We start from the raw sequence: 23,796 nt of genomic DNA, 5'->3' as shown, positions 1-23,796 counted from the left end.
AGGTAAGGTGGGAATATGTTAGGTGGGGATCCTGTGGGGTCCACAGATCCTGAGGTGATCCTGTGGGGTCCACAGGTCCTGAGGTGTCAAGGAATTCCATCCCTGCACCAAATAGGCATGTAAAATGCCTTCGTGCATCATTCTGGCGTTTAAACGCCCATTGGTGCACGTTCTGGGCGTTCAACGCCCATGTAAAGCATGTTTCTGGCGTTGAACGCCAGTTTCATGCTTGTTACTGGCGTTCAGCGCCAGTTTTTCCTCTCTGGGCACATTCCTGGGGTTCAGCGCCAGAATGTTGCTTGTTTCTGGCGTTCAGCGCCAGAATGGTGCTCTGTTCTGGCGTTGAACGCCAGCCAGATGCACCTTACTGGCGTTGAACGCCAGCCTGTGCGTCCTCCATGGTGTGAATTTTTTTCTTCTGCTGTTTTTGATTTTGTTTTTAATTTTTATGATTTTTTCGTGACTCCTCATGATCATGTACCTAATAAAACATAAAATAACAATAAAATAGAATAAAATAAAATTAGATAAATAAAATTGGGTTGCCTCCCAATAAGCGCTTCTTTAATTCAATAGCTTGACAGTGGCTCTCATGGAGCCACAAGGTGATCAGGTCAATGTTGTATAGTTGTCCACCCCAAACTTAGAGTTTGGATATGGGATCTTAACACCAAACTTAGAGTTTGGTTGTGGCCTCACAACACCAAACTTAGAGTTTGACTGTGGGGGCTCTTCTTGACCCTGAACTGAGAGAAGCTCTTCATGCTTACTCTCTTCTGTCACAGAGGGATGGCTATGTGCCTTAAACACAAGGTATTCCCCATTCAATTGAAGGACTAATTCTCCTCTGTTGACATCTATCACAGCTCCTGCTGTGGCTAGGAAAGGTCTTCCAAGGATGATGCAATCATCCTCTTCCTTCCTAGTGTCTAAGATTATGAAATCAGCAGGGATGTAAAGGCCTTCAACCTTTACTAACACGTCCTCTACTATTCCATAAGCTTGTCTCAATGACTTATCTGCCAGTTGTAATGAGAACAAGGCAGGTTGTACCTCAATGATCCCCAGCTTCTCCATTACAGAGAGTGGCATAAGATTTATCCCTGACCCCAGATCACACATAGCCTTTTCAAAGATCATGGTGCCTATGGTACAAGGTATTAAGAACTTGCCAGGATCTTGTTTCTTTTGAGGTAGAATTTTCTGAATCCAAGTATCCAGTTCATTAATGAGCAAGGGGGGTTCACTTTCCCAGGTCCCATTACCAAATAACTTGGCATTCAGCTTCATGATAGCTCTTAAATATTGAGCAACTTGCTCTCCAGTTACATCTTCATCCTCTTCAGAGGATGAATAGTCTTCAGAGCTCATGAATGGCAGAAGGAGGTTTAATGGAATCTCTATGGTCTCTATATGAGCCTCAGATTCCTTTGGATCCTTAATAGGAAACTCCTTCTTGCTTGAGGGACGTCCCAGGAGGTCTTCCTCACTAGGATTTTCGTCCTTCTCCTCCCTTGTGCATTCGGCCATATTGACTATGTCAATGGCTTTGCACTCTCCTTTTGGATTCTCTTCTGTATTGCTTGGGAGAGTACTGGGAGGAGTTTCAATGACTTTCTTACTCAGCTGGCCCACTTGTGCCTCCAGATTTCTGATGGAGGATCTTGTTTCACTCATGAAACTGAAAGTGGCTTTTGACAGATCAGAGACTACATTGGCTAAATTAGAAGTGTTTTGTTCAGAATTCTCTGTCTGTTGCTGAGAAGATGATGGATATGGCTTGCTATTGCCCAGCCTGTTGCGTCCACCATTGTTAAAGCCTTGTTGAGGCTTTTGTTGATCCTTCCATGAGAAATTTGGATGATTTCTCCATGATGAGTTATAGGTGTTTCCATAAGGTTCACCCATGTAATTAACCTCTGCCATGGCAGGGTTCTCAGGATCATAAGCTTCTTCAGAAGCTGCCTCTCTAGTACTGTTGGACGCATGTTGCCATCCATTCAGATTTTGAGAGATCATGTTGACCTGTTGAGTCAACACTTTGTTCTGAGCCAATATGGCATTCAGAGTATCAATTTCAAAAACCCCTTTCTTTTGAGGTATCCCATTATTCACGGAATTCCTCTCAGAAGTGTACATGAATTGGTTGTTTGCAACCATGTCAATGAGTTCTTGAGCCTCTTCAGGCGTTTTCTTCAGGTGAATAGATCCACCTGCAGAATGGTCCAATGACATTTTTGAAAATTCAGAGAGACCATAATAGAATATATCTAATATGGTCCATTCTGAAAACATGTCAGATGGACATCTTTTGGTCAGCTGCTTGTATCTTTCCCAAGCTTCATAGAGGGATTCACCATCTTTTTGTTTGAAAGTTTGAACATCCACTCTCAGCTTGCTCAGCTTTTGAGGAGGAAACAATTTGTCCAAGAAGGCAGTGACCAGCTTATCCCATGAGTCCAGGCTATCCTTGGGTTGTGAATCCAACCATATTCTAGCTCTGTCTCTTACAGCAAAAGGGAAAAGCATGAGTCTGTAGACTTCAGGATCAACTCCATTCGTCTTTACAGTCTCACAGATCTGCAAGAACTCAGTTAAAAACTGATAAGGATCTTCAGATGGAAGTCCATAAAACTTGCAGTTTTGTTGCATTAAGGCAACTAGCTGAGGTTTCAGCTCAAAGTTGTTGGCTCCAATGGCAGGAATGGAGATGCTTCTTCCATCAAACTTGGACGTTGGCTTTGTGAAGTCACCAAGCCTTCTCCTTGCATTATTATTATTTTCGGCTGCCATCTCCTTCTCTTGTTCGAAAATTTCTGAAAGGTTGTTTCTGGATTGTTGTAATTTAGCTTCTCTTAATTTTCTCTTCAGAGTCCTTTCAGGTTCTGGATCAATTTCAACAAGAGTGCCTTTATCCTTGTTCCTGCTCATATGAAAGAGAAGAAAACAAGAAAAGAAGAGGAATCCTCTATGTCACAGTATAGAGATTCCTTTATGTTAGTAGAAAAAGAAGGGGGTAGAAGAATGAAGAAGGATGGATTCGGATTTATGGATGAAGAGAGGTGAAGAGAAGTGTTACTAAACAAATAATTAAATAGAAGAAGAAAAGAGAAGGGAACTTTCGAAAATAATTTTGAAAAAGAGGTTAGTAATTTTCGAAAATTAGAGATAAAATGTAATTAAAATTAAAACATGAAACAATTAGTTAATTAAAAAGAATTTTTGAAAAAGGGATGAGATATTTTCAAAAATTAGAGAGGGAAAAGTAGTTAGGTGGTTTTGAAAAAGATAAGAAACAAACAAAAAGTTAGTTAATTGATTGAAAAAGATTTGAAATCAAAATTGAAAAAGATAAGAAGATAGTAAGTTAGATAAGATTTGTTTTGAAATCAAATTTTGAAAAAGATAAAATTTTTGAAAAAGATCAAAATAAAAGATAAAAAGATTTAATTCAAAAATTTTGAAATTATTTACTTCACTAACAAGAAACTACAAGATAAGATTCTAGAACTTAAAGATTGAAGCTTTCTTAACAAGAAAGTAACAAACTTCAAATTTTTGAACCAATCACATTAATTGTTAGCTAATTTTCGAAAATTAGATATAAAAGCTAAGAAAAAGAATTTTGAAAAATAATTTTTAAAATTTTCGAAAATAAGAAAAAAAATGAGAAAGATATGATTTTTGAAAAAGATTTTGAAAAGATAAGATTTTTAAAATTGAAATTTTGACTTGACTTGTAAGAAACAACTAATTTTAAAAATTTTTGACCAAGTCAACCCAAAATTTCGAAAATTGGAGAGAAATAAGGAAAAGATATTTTTTTATTTTTGAATTTTTAATTTTGAGAGAGAAAAACAACAAAAATACTTAATGCATGAAATTTTTAGATCAAAACAATGAATGCATGCAAGAATGCTATGAATGTCAAGATGAACACCAAGAACACTTTGAAGATCATGATGAACATCAAGAACATAATTTTGAAAAATTTTTGATGCAAAGAAAACATGCAAGACACCAAACTTAGAAATTGACTCAAGACTCAAACAAGAAACACAAAATAATTTTTTATTTTTATGATTTTATGAATTTTTTTTTGAATTTTTATTAATTTTTTCGAAAATAAAGTTTAGAAAAACGAAAAATAAAAGAAAAATTTTGAAAAAGATTTTTGAAAAGAAAATTACCTAATCTGAGCAACAAGATGAACCGTCAGTTGTCCATACTCGAACAATCCCCGGCAACGGCGCCAAAAACTTGGTGCACGAAATTGTGATCCATGTTCTTTTGTACTTGTATGAAATCATTATTATGGCATCGGTTGTTTTCACAACTCCGTTCAACTAACCAGCAAGTGTACTGGGTCGTCCAAGTAATAAACCTTACGTGAGTAAGGGTCGATCCCACAGAGATTGTTGGTATGAAGCAAGCTATGGTCACCTTGTAAATCTCAGTCAGGCAGATTAAATTGGTTTATGGTTTCGAAAATAGAAATAATAAAATAGAAATAATAAAAGGGATAGAATACTTATGCAGATTCATTGGTGGGAATTTCAGATAAGCGAATGGAGATACTGTATGGCTCAAGGACGCCTGCTCTCCTACTGCTTCAACTCAATCCTTCTTACTCCTTTCCATGGCAAGCTGTGTATAGGGGTTCACCGTTTGACGATGGCTACTTTCTATCCTCACGGGAAAATGGTCCTCTGCGGCTGTCACTCGCATGGCTAATCGTCTGGAGGCATCACCTGGCCGAAGGCTACATCCCATCCTCGCAGTGAAAACTACGCTCACGCGCTCTGTCACAGCACGGCTAATCACTGGTTGGTTCCCGTGCCTACTGGAATAGAATCCCTTGATTCATTTGCGTTTGTCATCACGCCCAGCACTTGCAAGTCTGAAGCACGTCACAGTCATTCATTACCGGAATCCTACTCGGAATACCACAGACAAGGTTAGACTTTCCGGATTCCCAGGATCCTACTCGGAATACCACAGACAAGGTTAGACTTTCCGGATCCTTATAAATGCCACCATCTATCTAGCTTATACCACAAAGATTCTGTTGGGGAATCTAAGAGATACACATTCAAGCTCGGTTGCATGTAGAACGAAGGTGGTTGTCAATCACGCGCGTTCATAGGTGAGAATGATAATGAGGGTCATATAATCATCACATTCATCATGTTTTTGGGTACGAATGAATATCTTGGAATAAGAATAAGAGAGAATTGAATGAAAGAAAACAGAATTGCATTAATACTCGAGGTACAGCAGAGCTCCACACCCTTAATCTATGGTGTGCAGAAACTCCACTGTTGAAAATACATAAGTAAAAGGTTCAGGCATGGCTGAATGGCCAGCCCCTAAAACGTGATCAATAGCCTCTTAGGATGAAGAATAAAACAAAACTGAGACCAAAGATATCTAATACATTAGTAAATCATCCTATTTATAATAAACTAACTCCTAGGGTTTACATGAGTAAGTAATTGATGCATAAATCCACTTCCGGGGCCCACTTGGTGTATGCTTGGGCTGAGCTTGATCAATCCACGAGCTGAGGCTTCTCTTGGAGTTGAACTCCGAGTTATGACGTGTTTTGGGCGTTCAACTCCAGATCATGACGTTTTTCTGGCGTTTAACTCCAGACAGCAGCATGTACTTGGCGTTCAACCCCAAGTTACGTCATCAATTTCCGAATAAAGTATGGACTATTATATATTGCTGGAAAACCCTGGATGTCTACTTTCCAACGCCGTTGAGAGCGCGCCAATTGGAGTTTTGTAGCTCCAGAAAATCCATTTCGAGTGCAGGGAGGTCAGATTCCAACAGCATCAGCAGTCCTTTTGTCAGCCTTTTTCAGAGTTTTGCTCAAATCCCTCAATTTCAGCCAGAATTTACCTGAAATCACAGAAAAACACACAAACTCATAGTAAAGTCCAGAAATGTGAATTTAACATAAAAACTAATGAAAACATCCCTAAAAGTAGCTTAAACTTACTAAAAACTACCTAAAAACAATGCCAAAAAGCGTATAAATTATCCGCTCATCAGGTACCTTCTGTTTTGATTTAGAATTCTTCACTCAGGAAGAAGGTTGAATTCCTGAATGCTTGTGTGAGCCTCGGAAGGGGAATCACTTGCATTAGAATTGGAGCTCTATCCTTCACTCCTCTCTTGATCGATACCATTCGGGAGGAATTGAGATCTTGGGAGTTAGTGTGGCTTATGGATGAGAGATTTGCACTTAACCTCTTCTCATGACAATTGGATCAAGGAATGGGCAAGATTGATTGTGATTTGAGAGATTGGATTGCCAAGGAATTGGGATCCAATCATTTTTAATCTGCCATAGATCTACTAGATGATTGAGAAAGAAGTTGAGACCCAGTTGATTCATGAAGGATTATAGTATCTCCAATCCCTGATGAATCACTTCCTTTGAATTTCCTTCACTTTGATTCCTCTACACTTGCTGCAACTTACATTTGTTAGTTCTGTTTGATTCCCAATACCCAAATCCCCTTATTATTCATGCAATTTGAGTTTCCTTGCTATTTTGTATTCCTGCACTTTTAATTCCTGTATTTTAAGATTCAGCTCTTTACTTTTCTTTCACTTTAAGATTCAGCACTTTTAATTTCTTGCACCTTAAGTTTCTGTCAAATTTATTTTTATGCCATTTACTTCCTGCCAATTTACTTTCATCAATCTAAATTCCTTGTCATTTACTTTCTATTAAATCAATTCCACTCAATTCATCAATATTCGCCTAACTAAATTCATCACCTAACTAAAGTTGCTCAATCCTTCAATCCCTGTGGGATCGACCTCACTCTTGTGAGTTATTATTACTTGATGCGACCCGGTACACTTGCCAGTTAGATTGCATGGAAATCCAATTTTCCCTCATCAGTTGTCCAAATCTGACCTGCCTGCATTCGGAAGAGCTTTTCTGGAGCTACAGAAGTCCAAATGGGCACTTCTAGCAGCTATAGAAATTTGACTTCTAGAGCTTTCCAACAATATATAATAGTCTATACTTTGTATGGTATTAGAAGGCCCAAAACTGGCATCCAACACCAGCTTCCTGCCCCCTTCTAGGTGAGCAGCGCCCAAAGAGCAAAGCCCAGCGTCCAAAGGCCCAGAGAGGACCCCCTAGCTGGCATTCCACGTCCAAGAGACCTCAATGCACGTGGATCTCATCAAAGCTCAGCCCAAACACTCACCAAGTGGGCCCCAGAAGTGGATTTTAGTACTAAATAGATTGTTTTGCCCTTACTAGTCATCTGTTTAGTATTTAAAGGCTTATGTTTATGTAATTCGGATTATCTTCAACCCTATTTTTGTTTTACATTGTCTTCTACCTCAGTATGAGTTTCTAAACATACTAGGTTGACGGGAGGAGCCCTGATGAGTCCTATGAATTAATAAAAGTACTATTATTTCTTCTTCGATCCGTGTTTGATTAACTCAAAGATGTATATTCGTTCTACATCACTATGAATGCGTTGAACTGGCATAAGGTTATCACATTCTACATGGGTTTAGAGTGCATCTTTCATCGGACAATGATGAACCTCCAGCTTGAATATACGTCTCTGATGAGCGGATAATTTATACGCTTTTTGGCATTGTTTTTAGGTCATTTTTAATATAATCTAGTTACTTTTAGGGATGTTTTCATTATTTTTTATGCTAAATTCACATTTCTGGACTTTACTATGACTTTGTGTGTTTTTCTGTGATTTCAGGTAATTTCTGATTGAAATTGAGGGACCTGAGCAAAACTCTGATAGGAGGCTGACAAAGGATTGCTGATGCTGTTGGAATCTGACCTCCCTGGAAATGGATTTTCTGGAGCTACAGAACTCCAAATGGCGCGCTCTCAACGGCGTTAGAAAGTAGACATCCAGAGTTTTCTAGAAATATATAATAATCCATACTTTATTCGTGATTAAATGACGTAAACTGGCGCTCAACGCCAGTTCCATGTTGCTGTCTGGAGTCAAATGCCAAAAACACGTCACGAACCGGAGTTGAACGCCCAAAACACGTTACAACTTGGCGTTCAACTCCAAAAGAAGCCTCAGCTCGTGGATAGATCAAGCTCAGCCCAAACATACACCAAGTGGGCCCTGGAAGTGGATTTATGCATCAATTACTTACTCTTGTAGCTAGTCTAGTATAAATAGGACAGTTTACTATTGTATTAGACATCTTTGGACGATTAGTTCTCAGATCATGGGGGCTGGCCATTCGGCCATGCCTGAACCTCTTTCACTTATGTATTTTCAACGGTGGAGTTTCTACACACCATAGATTAAGGGTGTGGAGCTCTGCTGTACCTCAAGTTTTAATGCAATTACTACTATTTTCCATCCAATTCGATTTATTCTTGTTCTAAGATATTCGTTGCACTTCAACTTGATGAATGTGATGATCCGTGACACTCATCATCATTTTCACCTATGAACGCATGTGACTGACAACCACTTCCGTTCTACCTTAGACCGGGTGCATATCTCTTGGATTCCTTAATCAGAATCTTCGTGGTATAAGCTAGAATTGATGGCGGCATTCATGGAAATCCGGAAAGTCTAACCTTGTCTGTGGTATTCCGAGTAGGATTCCGAGATTGAATGACTGTGACGAGCTTCAAACTCCTGAAGGCTGGGCGTTAGTGACAGATGCAAAAGAATCAAGGGATTCTATTCCAACATGATTGAGAATCGACAGATGATTAGCCATGCTGTGACAGAGCATTTGGACCTTTTTCACCGAGAGGATGGGATGTAGCCATTGACAACGGTGATGCCCTACATACGGCTTGCCATAGGAAGGAGTGATGAGAAACCAGAAGGAAGAAGTAGGAAAGTAGAAAAAGAAAGGGCACAGTATCTCCATACGCCTATATGAAATTCCCACCATTAATTTACATAAGTATTTCTATCCTTTTTTATTTATCTTTTAAATATCTAATCCAATTACATTTGAATCCGCCTGACTGAGATTTACAAGATGACCATAGCTTGCTTCATACCAACAATCTCTGTGGGATCGACCCTTACTCACGTAAGGTTTATTACTTGGACGACCCAGTACACTTGCTGGTTAGTTGAACGGAGTTGTGGAAAGAAAGTGCTGAGTTAATAAATGCACATACCAAAGAGCCAATATTGTTGATCACAATTTTGTCCACCAAGTTTTTGGCGCCGTTGCCGGGGATTGTTCGAGTATAGACAACTGACGGTTCATCTTGTTGCTCAGATTAGGTAATTTTCTTTTCAAAAAGTTTTCAAAAAATTTTTCAAAATTTTTTCTTTATTTTCGTTTTTGAAAAATATAATTTTCGAAAAAAATAATAAAAATACAAAAAAAATCATAAAATCATAAAAACCAAAAATATCTTGTGTTTCTTGTTTGAGACTTGAGTCAATTTTTAAGTTTGGTGTCAATTGCATGCTTTAAAAATTTTTTCTTGCATTTTTCGAAAATTCATGCATTCATGGTGTTCTTCATGATCTTCAAGTTGTTCTTGACAAGTCTTCTTGTTTGATCTTGATGTTTTCTTGTTTTGTGTTGATTGTTGTTTTTCATATGCATTTTTGCATTCATAATGTCCATGCATTAAAGATTTCTAAGTTTGGTGTCTTGCATATTTTCTTTGCATCAAAAAATTTTTTCAAAAATATGTTCTTGATGTTCATCATGATTTTCAAAGTGTTCTTGGTGTTCATCTTGACATTCATAGTGTTCTTGCATGCATCATATGTTTTGATCCAAAATTTTCATGTTTTGGATCATAATTGTGTTTTTCTCTCTCATAATTAAAAATTCAAAAATCAAAAAAATATCTTTTCCTTTTTTCTCTCCAAATTTTCGAAATTTTGGGTTGACTTGGTCAAAAAAATTTTAAAAATTAGTTGTTTCTTACAAGTCAAGTCAAATTTTCAATTTTAAAAATCTTATCTTTTCAAAATCTTTTTCAAAAATCACATCTTTTCGTTTTTTTTAGAATTTTCGAAATTCTAAAAATTATTTTCAAAATCTTTTTCTTAATTTTATTTCAAAATTTCGAAATTACACTAACAATTAATGTGATTGATTCAAAAATTTGAAGTTTGTTACTTTCTTGTTAAGAAAGGTTCAATCTTTAGATACTAGAATCTTATCTTTTAATTTCTTGTTATTTTAGTAATTAATTTTAATTTTAAAAATTAAATCTTTTTTAACCATATCTTTTTATCATATCTTTTTATCTTATCTTTTTATCATATCTTTTTCAAAATTTTATCTTTTTCAAAAAATTGATTTCAAAATATCTTATCTAACTTCTTATCTTCTTATCTTTTCAAATTTGATTTTAATATCTTTTTCAACTAACTGTTTGACTTTTTGTTTATGTGTTATCTTTTTCAAAACCACCTAACTACTTTTCACTCTTTAATTTTCGAAAATATCTCATCCTTTTTCAAAAATTCTTTTTAATTAATTAATTGTTTCAATTTTAATTCTATCTTATCTTTTATTTTCAAAAATCATTTAACTTCTTTTCAAATTTAATTTCGAAATTTCTTCCCTCTCCCCTTCTTCTATTTATTTATTTATCTACTAACACTTCTCTTCACCTCTCTTCATCTCAAATCACTGCCCCTACCTATTCATTCTTCTTCACTCCTATTTTCTTTCTTCTTCTACTAACATAAAGGAATCTCTATACTGTGACATAGAGGATTCCTCTTTCTTTTCTTGTTCTCTTCTTCCCTATATGAGCAGGAACAAGGAAAAAGGCATTCTTGTTGAAGCTGATCCTGAACCTGAAAGGACTCTGAAGAGGAAATTAAGAGAAGCTAAATTACAACAATCCAGAGACAACATTTCTGAAATTTTTGAACAAGAAAAGGAGATGGCAGCCGAACCCAACAACAATAATGCAAGGAGGATGCTTGGTGATTTCACTAAACCAACTTCCAAATTTGATGGAAGAAGTATCTCAATTCCTGCCATTAGGGCAAACAATTTTGAGCTGAAACCTCAATTAGTTGCTCTAATGCAACAGAACTGCAAGTTTCATGGACTTCCATCTGAAGATCCTTACCAGTTTTTAACTGAGTTCTTGCAGATTTGTGAGACTGTAAAGACGAATGGAGTAGATCCTGAAGTCTACAGGCTCATGCTTTTCCCTTTTGCTGTAAGAGACAAAGCTAGAACATGGTTGGACTCACAACCTAAAGATAGCCTGGACTCCTGGGATAAGCTGGTCACGGCCTTCTTGGATAAATTCTTTCCTCCTTAAAAGCTGAGCAAGCTTAGAGTGGATGATCAAACCTTCAAGCAAAAAGATAGTGAATCCCTCTATGAAGCTTGGGAAAGATACAAGCAGATGACCAAAAAGTGTCCTTCTGACATGTTTTCAGAATGGACCATATTAGATATATTCTATTATGGTCTATCTGAGTTTTCCATGATGTCATTGGACCATTCTGTAGGTGGATCCATTCACCTAAAGAAAACACCTGCAGAAGCTCAAGAACTTATTGACATGGTTGCAAATAACCAATTCATGTACACTTCTGAGAGGAATTCCGTGAATTGTGAAACGCCTTAGAGGAAGGGAGTTCTTGAAATTGATGCTCTGAATGCCATATTGGCTCAGAACAAAGTGTTGACCCAGCAAGTCAACATGATCTCTCAAAGTCTGAATGGATGGCAAAATGCATCCAACAGTACTAAAGAGGCAGCTTCTGAAGAAGCTTATGATCCTGAAAACCCTGCAATGGCAGAGGTTAATTACATGGGTGAACCTTATGGAAACACCTATAATTCATCATGGAGAAATCATCCGAATTTCTCATGGAAGGATCAACAAAAGCCTCAACAAGGCTTTAATAATGGTGGAAGAAATAGGCTCAATAATATCAAGCCTTATCCATCATCTTCTCAGCAACAGACAGAGAACTCTGAGCAGAGCCCCTCTAATTTATCAAACTTAGTCTCTGATCTGTCAAAAGCCACTTTAAGTTTCATGAGTGAGACAAGATCCTCCATTAGAAATTTGGAGGCACAAGTGGGCTAACTGAGTAAGAAAATCACTGAAACTCCTCCCAGTACTCTCCCAAGCAATACAGAAGAGAATCCAAGAGGAGAGTGCAAGGCCATTGAGGTAATCAATATGGCCGAATGCACAAGGGAGGAGAAGGACGAAAATCCTAGTGAGGAAGACCTCCTGGGACGTCTCTCAAGCAAGAAGGAGTTCTCTATTGAGGACCTAAACGAATCTGAGGCTCATATAGAGACCATAGAGATTCCACTAAATCTTCTTCTGCGATTCATGAGCTTTGAAGACTATTCTTCCTCTGAAGAGGATGAAGATGTGACTGGAGAGCAAGTTGCTCAATATCTAGGAGCTATCATGAAGCTGAATGCCAAGTTGTTTGGTAATGAGACTTGGGAAGGAGAACCCCCCCTTGCTCATTAGTGAACTAGATACATGGATTCAGAAAACTTTACCTCAAAAGAGACAAGATCCTGGTAAATTCTTAATACCCTGTACCATAGGCACCATGACCTTTAACAAGGCTCTGTGTGACCTGGGGTCAGGCATAAATCTTATGCCACTCTCTGTAATGGAGAAACTAGGGATCATTGAGGTACAGCCTGCCTTATTCTCATTACAATTGGCAGACAAGTCAGTAAGACAAGCTTGTGGATTAGTAGAGGACGTGTTAGTAAAGGTTGAAGGCCTCTACATCCCTGCTGATTTCATAATCTTAGACACTAGAAAGGAAGAAGATGAATGCATCATCCTTGGAAGACCCTTCCTAGCCACAACAGAAGCTGTGATTGATGTTAACAGAGGGGAATTAGTCCTTCAATTGAATGGGGACTACCTTGTGTTTAAAGCCCAAGGACCTTCCTCTGCAACCATGGAGAGGAAGCATGAAAAGCTTCTCTCAGTACAGAGTCAAAAAGAGCCCCCACAGTCAAACTCTAAGTTTGATGTTGGGAGGCCACAACCAAACTCTAAGTTTGGTGTTGAGAAGCCCCCACATTCAAACTCTAAGTTTGGTGTTGGGAGGCCCTCATCATGCTCTGAATATCTGTGAGGCTCCATGAGAGCCCACTGTCAAGCTAGTGATATCAAAAGAGCGCTTATTGGGAGACAACCCAATTTTTATTTATCTAATTTTAATTTTATTTTTTTGATTATTTCATGTTTTATTAGGTTCATGATCATGTGGAGTCACGAAAAAAATACAAAAATTAAAAACAGAATCAAAAACAGCAGAAGAAAAATCACACCCTAGAGGAAGGACTTACTGGCATTTAAACGCCAGTAAGGTGCATCTGGCTGGCGTTCAACGCCAAAACAAAGCATGTATCTGGCACTGAACGCAAGAAACAAGCAACATCCTGGCGTTTGAACGCCAGGAATGTGCCCTGAGGAAAGCTGGCGCTGAACGCCAGTAACAAGCATGGAACTGGCGTTCAACGCCAGAAACATGCTGCACATGGGCATTGAACGCCCAGAATGTGCACCACTTCGGCGTTTAAACGCCAGAATGGTATGCTAAGGCATTTTACATGCCTAATTGGTGCAGGGATGTAAATCCTTGACACCACAGGATCTGTGGACCCCACAGGATCATCTCAGGATCTATGGACCCCACAAGATCCCCACCTAACATATTCTCCCCTCTTCTCACTATTCATTCTCTCTTCCCCATAAACACACTTCCCAACAACTTCAATCTCTCTTCCCAATTACCCCCTTCACCACTCACATCCATCCACTTTTCCCTATAAACCCCACCCACCTTCAAAATTCAAAATAAGTTTCCCACCCAAACCCACCCAATATGGCCGAACCTACCTTCTCCCCCTCCCTATATATACCCCTCTATTCTACTTCATTTTCACACAACACAACCCCCTCTTCTATACCTTGGCCGAAAACACCTTCCCTCACTCTCTTCCATATTTTCTCTTCTTCTTCTTCTCTTCTTTCTTCTCTTGCTTGAGGGCGAGCAATATTTTAATTTTGGTGTGGTAAAAGCATAAGCTTTTTGTTTTTCCATTACCATTAATGGCACCTAAGGCCGGAGAATTTTCTAGAAAAGGGAAAGGAAAGACAAAAGCTTCCATCTCCGAGTCATGGGAGTTGGAAAGATTCATCTCCAAAAGCCATCAAGACCACTTCTATGATGTTGTGGCAAAGAAGAAGGTGATCCCTGAGGTCCCTTTCAAGCTCAAGAAAAATGAGTATCCGGAGATCCGACATGAGATCCGAAGAAGAGATTGGGAAGTCCTAACCAATCCCATGCAACAAGTCGGAAATTTAATAGTTCAAGAGTTCTATGCCAATGCATGGATCACTAGGAACCATGATCAAAGTATGAACCCGAATCCAAAGAATTATCTCACAATGGTTCGGAGGAAATACTTAGATTTTAGTCCGGAAAATGTAAGGTTGGCATTCAACTTGCCCATGATGCAAGGAGATGAACGCCCCTACACTAGAAGGGTCAACTTTAATCAAAGGTTGGACCAAGTCCTTATGGACATATGTGTGGAAGGAGCTCAATGGAAAAGAGACTCCAAAGGCAAGCCGGTTCAACTAAGAAGACTGGACCTCAAGCCTGTGGCTAAAGGATGGTTGGAGTTCATTCAACGCTCCATCATCCCCACTAGCAACCAATCTGAAGTTACTGTGGATCGGGCCATCATGATTCATAGTATCATGATTGGAGAGGAAGTAGAAGTTCATGAAGTCAACTTTCCTGAATTCTACAAAATAGCCGATAAGTCCTCTACTTTGGCAAGGCTAGCTTTTCCTCATCTTATTTGCCATCTATGTTACTCAGGTGGAGTTATCATAGAAGGAGACATCCTCATTGAGGAGGACAAGCCCATCACAGAGAAAAGGATGGAGCAAATAAGGGAGCCCACTCATGGAACCCAAGGGACACATGAGGAAGCTCATCACCAAGAAATCCCGGAGATGCCTCAAGGGATGCACTTTCCTCCCAACAACTATTGGGAACAACTCAACACTTCCTTAGAAGATTTGAGTTACAATGTGGAACAATTAAGGGTGGAACATCAAGAGCACTCCATCATTCTCCATGAAATAAGAGAAGATCAAAGAGCAATGAGGGAGGAGCAACAAAGGCAAGGAAAGGACATAGAAGAGCTTAAGGACATTGTTGGTCCTTCAAGAAGAAGACGCCACTAAGATGGACTCATTCCTTGTTCTTATATTTTTCTGTTTTTCGATTTTTATGTTACATTTTTATCTATGTTTTGTGTCTCTACTTCATGATCATTAGTATGTAGTAACTATGTCTTAAAGCTATGAATAAATTCCATAAATCCTTCACCTCTCTTAATTGAAATATGTTTTAATTCAAAAGAACAAGAAGTACATAAATTTCGAAATTATCCTTGAATTTAGTTCAATTGTATTGATGTGGTGACAATACTCTTTGTTTTCTGAATGAATGCTTGAACAGTGCATATTTTTTATCTTGTTGTTTATGAATGTTAAAATTGTTGGCTCTTAAAAGAATGATGAACAAAGAGAAATGTTATTGACAATCTGAAAAATCATAAAATTGATTCTTGAAGCAAGAAAAAGCAGTGAAAAAGCAAAAGATTGCGAAAAAAAATAGAAAGAAAAAGAAAAAGCAAGCAGAAAAAAGCCAAGAGCCCTTAAAACTAAAAGGCAAGGGTAAAAGGATCCAAGGCTTTGAGCATCAATGGATAGGAGGGCCCAAGGAATTAAAATCCAGGCCTAAGCGGCTAAATTAAGCTATCCCTAACCATGTGCTTGTGTCATGAAGGTCCAAGTGAAAAGCTTGAGACTGAGTGGTTAAAGTCGTGATCCAAAGCAAAAAGAGTGTGCTTAAGAGCTCTGGACACCTCTAACTGGGGACTCTAGCAAAGCTGAGTCACAATCTGAAAAGGTTCACCCAGTCATGTGTCTGTGACATTTATGTATCCGGTGGTAATACTGGAAAACAAAGTGCTTAGGGCCACGACCAAGACTCATAAAAGTAGTTGTGTTCAAGAATCAACATACTTAACTAGGAGAATCAATAACACCATCCGAAATTCTAAGTTCCTAGAGAAGCCAATCATTCTAAACTTCAAGGGAAAAAGTGAGATGCCAAAACTGTTCAGAAGCAAAAAGCTACAAGTCCCGCTCATCTAATTAGAATTAATATTCATTGATATTTTGGGATTTATAGTATATTCTCTTCTTTTTATCCTAACTGATTTTCAGTTGCTTGGGGACAAGCAACAATTTAAGTTTGGTGTTGTGATGAGCGGATAATTTATATGGTTTTTGGCATTGTTTTTAGGTAATTTTTAATATAATCTAGTTACTTTTAGGGATGTTTTCATTAGTTTTTATGCTAAATTCACATTTCTGAACTTTACTATGAGTTTGTGTGTTTTTCTGTGATTTCAGGTAATTTCTGACTGAAATTGAGGGACCTGAGCAAAACTCTGATAGGAGGTTGACAAAGGATTGCTGATGCTGTTGGAATCTGACCTCCCTTCACTCGAAATGGATTTTCTGAAGCTACAGAACTTCAAATGGCGCGCTCTCAATGGCGTTGGAAAGTAGACATCCAGAGCTTTCTATAAATATATAATAGTTCATACTTTATTCGTGATTAAATGACATAAACTGGCGCTCAACGCCAGTTCCATGTTGCTGTCTGGATTCAAACACCAGAAGCACGTCACGAACCGGAGTTGAACGCCCAAAACACGTTACAACTTGGCGTTCAACTCCAAAAGAAGCCTCAGCTCGTAGATAGATCATGCTCAGCCCAAACATACACCAAGTGGGCCATGGAAGTGGATTTATGCATCAATTACTTACTCTTGTAGCTAGTCTAGTATAAACAGGACAGTTTACTATTGTGTTAGACATCTTTGGACGATTAGTTCTCAGATCATGGGGGCTGGCCATTCGGCCATGCCTGAACCTCTTTCACTTATGTATTTTCAACGGTGGAGTTTCTACACACCATAGATTAAGGGTGTGGAGCTCTGCTGTACCTCAAGTTTTAATGCAATTACTACTATTTTCCATCCAATTCGATTTATTCCTGTTCTAAGATATTCGTTGCACTTCAACTTGATGAATGTGATGATCCGTGACACTCATCATCATTCTCACCTATGAACGCGTGATAAACGAAATTTAGCATGCCGATTTAGAATTCAATGATGAATATGATCATGAGTATAGTCTAATCGACACTTAAACTTCGCACCAAACAATCCTATAATCTATAACCGAGAGTACTAGTCTCCCGAGTCGTCTTCCCTTGGAATTGCTAAAGTATGCATCTTATTGATTAGAAAGCCTTGTTATGATTCTTTGAAGGTTTAGCAAAATAATAGGAAACAAACAATCAATCCTTAAAAGACTTGGCTTAGGGTTGACGTTAGAAATTCTATCCTTATAGTTCCTTCAATGATGACAACAATTAGGCCTTGCTTCATTTAGTTAACCCCTAGGCATAGAGGAAAGTCAAATGAGAGTAATCAACTTGAGTCACAAGTCCTAGCTTCACCTTATGGAAATCTAGCTTTAGTGCACTCCAAGTCAATTAGCAATCCCTAATTCCAAATCAACAATTGACACAACTATTCAACTTCTTCTAATGGCCTAAACCCTATGCCAAGTAAGAAACTTCTACTCCATAACTAGTGTTGACATTTTATCAAACATTTGATGAGCAAGAATGAAAGTCATAGTAAAAATGAGAAGAAAATAGAATTAAAAGTATTGCAACACAAGGAACTAACAACAATTAACAAAGAACAACAATGAAAAACGAATTCTCAAGGAATTGATAAAATCCAAAACTACAAAGTTGAATCCTAGATCTATGAGAATTGAGCAATTACAAGTACTACTTGAGATTGGAGAAGAAGATCTATGACATGAACAAAGTGAATTGAGAATTGCAATGGATCTCACCAAAGAGTGATTGAAAATTCAGAAATTGGATGAAGATGAACCCTAATGAGAGCTTGGAATCTCTCTCTCCTTCTCCAAGAGTGTAACTAACTATCTTCAAAATATCTAAAATCTAGAAAATGAGCTAAAAGTCCCTTAACCCTTGTTCCTTTGGTCTTCTTAAGCTTTTCCCGCCAAGGCACTTCCCCAAAATGGGATTCCAACTGCCTCCATGCCCAAGTCACGTGGCCCTTTAAAAAAAATCACATTCAAACATCGGCGCGCACGCGCAATGTACGCGTGCGCGCCACTGAGGCATCTTGTAATGTGCGCGGAAGCGTAATGTACGCGTGCGCGCCACTGAAGATCATGGCCTAGCCGCTACGCAAGCCGGCTCGTGGCTTGGCTCTTGGCTTCAACTTCTAGCTGCTCAATCCACGCGGACGCGTCAAGTGCGCGCACGCGCCCATGCTGAGATTTCCAAAGCTCAATCCTCATGCTCCCTTCCTTTGCACCCGTTCTCCTTCTTTCTTCCGGTCCATCCCTGCCCTATATTCTGAAACCACTTAACACACAGGTCACCGCATCCAATGGCACCAAGAGAAGATTAGAAAGGTATCTAATTTAGTGCAAAATAAGCATGTTTTCATCCATGAGGCAAAATTAGGAAAGGAACACAAAGTCTTGTATTTTCATATGGAAAGCGTGTGGAATTATTGATAAAACCCCTGAAATCAACACAAGATAAACCCTCAAAATGGGGTTTATCAACCTCCCCACACTTGGATTCTAGCATGTCCTCATGTTTAGAGAAATGCAAAAGAAACGCAAAAGACCGAAGGATCATAAAGACATAAGAGTCATAGAGGGCAACCTACTTTCATGAATGCAACTACGACTATTACTAATACCTACTTAGTTAGGAACAAATCAACCTTCCTATGATCTATGCAAGCATATGGGATACGATGGTGGTCAATATATAGGACTTACCAATTTCAAGCATCAAGTGCAATATATGCAACCTTGCATGAAGAACGCTCGTGAGAGCCGGGAATCATGAATTAGAGCCTTTGAACCCTCACCGGAAGTGTTTGCACTCTAGTCGCTCGGTGTTTGGGGTTGGTTCACTCAATCCTCCCCTAATCATGCTTTCCAAGATTTGTTTTTCATCTAACAATCAACAATTATTCAATGTATGCATACAATTATCTTGAGGTCTTTTCTTTAGGTTGTAATGGGACTAGGGTTAAGGTAGGATGCATATTTGGTCAAGTGAGCTTGAAGTTTGAATCTTCGATAGGCTTAGACTTCCCACCTAACCTATGACATCCTATACAATTAAGCACTAATCTAACTACCCATTCCTCACTTTTTCACATACTCATGCATTTTCTTTTCATTTCACAACACTTATGCATTGATTCTTATTGAGCTTCACTTTAGGGCATTTTGTCCCTTTTATTGCTCTTCCTTTTTTTTCTTTTCTTTTTTTCTATATACCCTTTTTTTTTGCTTTTATTTCTTTTTCTTTTCATTTTTTTTTCGTTTTTTTTTTCTTTCAAACTATACACAAGAACATCAACGCATAAGGTCTCTACATTTAATCAATACATGAGTATGTACCAATTCCCCAATATAAAGAATACAAAACACAAACACCCTTTTATCCCAACCAATGTCCCAAAGTTTTCCCACTCTTGGATGACACTCACACACACTAGCCTAAGCTAATCAAAGATCCAAATTAAGGAAATTTATTGTTTTCCGCTTTAAGGCTTGTAATGTGCTAAAATAAGAATAAGTGGGTTAAGCGTAGGCTCAAAGTTGGCTAACAAAGGAAGATAAAAGGTAAGGTCATTTGGGTAAGTGAGCTAATGAAATAATGGCCTCAATCATATAAATGCATGAATACATAAAATAATGGATATAAAGAATCAAACAAATCAAGGATCACACTCATAGAGAGAAAACAATTGCACACAAGAAGGACAGTAGGTGACTATAAGATGTAGCCACAAAACAAGGCTCAAAGCTCACTAGCTTGTGTTCTTAACTCAAAATCCATGTTCCCAAAATATAATTCTTCATGCAAATTTGACATTAAAATCGGCAATGCCACGGTTGCCCCAAAGTATTGGTTTCCTAAGAAAGAGTTTCATTGTTCCAACCAAGTAAATTTATCATGCAAATAGTGTCAAATAAGCCCTAATCATGCAACCTATCCTAATTACAAAGGGGTTCAAAGAACGAAAATTTATTCGGGTGTTACCTATGGAGATCGGTCGGCCGACCTCCCCACACTTAAAACTTAGCACGGTCCTCCGTGCTATAGGTTAGGCGCAATGGGTGGTCAAGTCCCGAGTGTTCCTCATCTCCAATGTCATCGCTATCTCCGCTTGAAGTTGCGGTGGATGTGGAGATATCTGGTTCCTCCATAGGTGGGGTGACTATGCTTAGAAGTTTCTTCACGTGAGCGTATCGGCATTGGTTACGCCTCTCATAACGGTCCAACTTCTTGTGAAGGTCTTCAAGGCGTTGGGTGGCTGATTTTTGTGGTGTGGATGATGTGGTGGTGTTGCGAGTTGGTGTGGGTAGTCCAATGTCCTTGGTGAATTTCGGAGGCTTGAGGCACCTCTTGGTCGGAATAACATCGCCCTCGACCGGAATTGAAGTTCTCCTATCCTTAGCCTCTCGGTGGACGCCGGCCATTGCAACTAATTCGGTCACCATAGCAGGGAATGGTAGATTTCCCTTGGCATGAATGCGCCCCATGGATTGGCGAATGGCATGCGAAATGTCGACCGGTTTCTCGGTTAAGATGCACCATATTAATAATGCAAGCTCGGCGGTAATGGATGACCCATGGGTGCTCGGGAGCACGTAGTGAGCTAGAATTTGGGCCCATGCCGTGGCTTCTTGAGTGAGGTGGCGGGCATCTAAACCCTTTGGTCTTTGCTTTATGGTCCCTCGAATCCAATATGCGTCGGGTAAAGCAATTACGCGGAGGATCGCGCTCCAATCGAATGCACGGTCATCGCATGCAGTCAAGACTTCTTGGTAGGCATCATATCCATCCGTCAACGGCCCAATCCCAAGGACTTCTGGGATGGTTTCCACTGTGACTGACACTTGCTTCCGGTGCACAAATATTGATGTGAGAAGGGGTGAGTGGTAGTTGGAGTAGAATTCCACCACCCATGATAGATTGGCCTCCTTTGGTTGCCTCAAGAGGAACATCCATTGCCTCCGGTCAATATGTGGCATCACAATCGGAGTGAGGTGAGCCGGTAGGACTAGAAGGGGCTCCGGGTGATAATTCCTTTCAATTATTCTTGAGTAAACAAGTTCGCAGTAGCGGTTAGGGAACTTATTTGAATCCTTTGGAGGGTTGTCCTTCTCTAGAACATCAACGGGGCCCTTAGCCTTCTTCAGGAGTGGCTTGGCCGTTAGTTCTTGGCGCGCTCTATTGGAAGCTGGCTTCTTCGGGGCTTTCCCTTTGTTCTTTTTGATGACCATCCTGTGATAGCAAAGAAAGGGGATTAATGTCAAACCCAAAGAAGCGTAATTGAATGCGATTATGCAAATGAAAAGTTGTGCCATAAGAATATGGGTATCATTATTACATGACAGCTGCAACATGTAAGTAAGATAACATGTGATAAGCAAGGCAAATCATTGGCATATGGTATAGGGGTATTTTAAGCATGCAAGTAAGAAGCATGAGAAGCATACACCTTCAAATACCAAAATTGGGAAGCAAGTTATTAAAAGGTGAGTGGATGGATTGGAGAATGTGGGGATGCACCAAAAAGTGATTAGTTAAGAGGCAATTAGTCAAAATGAGCTCAAAACTCAAGTATGCCTTTCCTCAAACACTTGGCGTGCATCCTCTTTGTAGTATGTAAATAGATGAAGGTGAAAGCAGTGTAGCATTCCACAATCCATTATTAATGACTACAATGCACAGTGGTTGTAAGAAAATCAAGCAACACATCTCATTTACCAATGCAAGAGAAGTTAGGACCCAAATGCCTATGAAGAGTTAAATGGAAAAATTTTGATAAACGAAATCTAGCATGCCGATTTAGAATTCAATGATGAATATGATCGTGAGTATAGTCTAATCGACACTTAAACTTCGCACCAAACAATCCTATAATCTATAACCAAGAGTACTAGTCTCCCGAGTCGTCCTCCCTTAGAATTGCTAAAGTATGCATCTTATTGATTAGAAAGCCTTGTTATGATTCTTTGAAGGTTTAGCAAAATAATAGGAAACAAACAATCAATCTTTAAAAGACTTGGCTTAGGGTTGACGTTAGAAATTCTATCCTTATAGTTCCTTCAATGATGACAACAATTAGGCCTTGCTTCATTTAGTTAACCCCTAGGCATAGAGGAAAGTCAAATGAGAGTAATCAACTTGAGTCACAAGTCCTAGCTTCACCTTATGAAAATCTAGCTTTAGTGCACTCCAAGTCAATTAGCAATCCCTAATTCCAAATCAACAATTGACACAACTATTCAACTTCTTCTAATGGCCTAAACCCTATGCCAAGTAAGAACTTCTACTCCATAACTAGTGTTGACATTTTATCAAACATTTGATGAGCAAGAATGAAAGTCATAGTAAAAATGAGAAGAAAATAGAATTAAAAGTATTGCACACAAGGAACTAACAACATTAACAAAGAACAACAATGAAAATCGAATTCTCAAGGAATTGATAAAATCCAAAACTACAAAGTTGAATCCTAGATCTATGAGAATTGAGCAATTACAAGTACTACTTGAGATTGGAGAAGAAGATCTATGACATGAACAAAGTGAATTGAGAATTGCAATGGATCTCACCAAAGAGTGATTGAAAATTCAGAAATTGGATGAAGATGAACCCTAATGAGAGCTTGGAATCTCTCTCTCCTTCTCCAAGAGTGTAACTAACTATCTTCAAAATATCTAAAATCTAGAAAATGAGCTAAAAGTCCTTTAACCCTTGTTCCTTTGGTCTTCTTAAGCTTTTCCCGCCAAGGCACTTCCCCAAAATGGGATTCCAACTGCCTCCATGCCCAAGTCACGTGGCCCTTTAAAAAAAATCACATTCGAACATCGGCGTGCACGCGCAATGTACGCGTGCGCGCCACTGAGGCATCTTGTAATGTGCGCGGAGGCGTAATGTACACGTGCGCGCCACTGAAGATCATGGCCTAGCCGCTCCGCAAGCCGGCTCGTGGCTTGGCTCTTGGCTTCAACTTCTAGCTGCTCAATTCACGCGGACGTGTCAAGTGCGTGCACGCGCCCATGCTGAGATTTCCAAAGCTCAATCCTCATGCTCCCTTCCTTTGCACCCATTCTCCTTCTTTCTTCCGGTCCATCCCTGTCCTATATTCTGAAACCACTTAACACACAGGTCACGGCATCGAATGGCACCAAGAGAAGATTAGAAATGTATCTAATTTAGTGCAAAATAAGCATGTTTTCATCCATGAGGCAAAATTAGGAAAGGAACACAAAGTCTTGTATTTTCATATGGAAAGCGTGTGGAATTATTGATAAAACCCCTGAAATAAACACAAGATAAACCCTCAAAATGGGGTTTATCAACGCGCGTAACTGATAACCACTTCCATTCTACCTTAGACCGGGCGCATATCTCTTGGATTCCTTAATCAGAATCTTCGTGGTATAAGCTAGAATTGATGGCGGCATTCATAGAAATCCGGAAAGTCTAACCTTGTCTATGGTATTCCGAGTAGGATTCCGGGATTGAATGACTGTGACGAGCTTCAAACTCCTGAAGG

General features: G+C 39.0%; 1 non-coding gene across 1 annotated transcript; it reads left to right on the top strand.

The window, feature by feature from the left end:
• Positions 1 to 2,293: 2,293 nt before the first annotated feature.
• LOC130958901 (small nucleolar RNA R71) lies at positions 2,294 to 2,397 on the top strand. Its single transcript, XR_009078003.1, has one exon. It is a non-coding gene; the product is annotated as a small nucleolar RNA R71 (small nucleolar RNA).
• Positions 2,398 to 23,796: the final 21,399 nt, after the last annotated feature.

This window comes from Arachis stenosperma, chromosome 10, assembly GCF_014773155.1.
Source record: "Arachis stenosperma cultivar V10309 chromosome 10, arast.V10309.gnm1.PFL2, whole genome shotgun sequence".
NCBI classification, from domain to species: Eukaryota; Viridiplantae; Streptophyta; class Magnoliopsida; order Fabales; family Fabaceae; genus Arachis; species Arachis stenosperma.
Note: the sequence above shows the minus strand (reverse complement) of the source record. Positions and strands in the feature narration are given on the sequence as shown.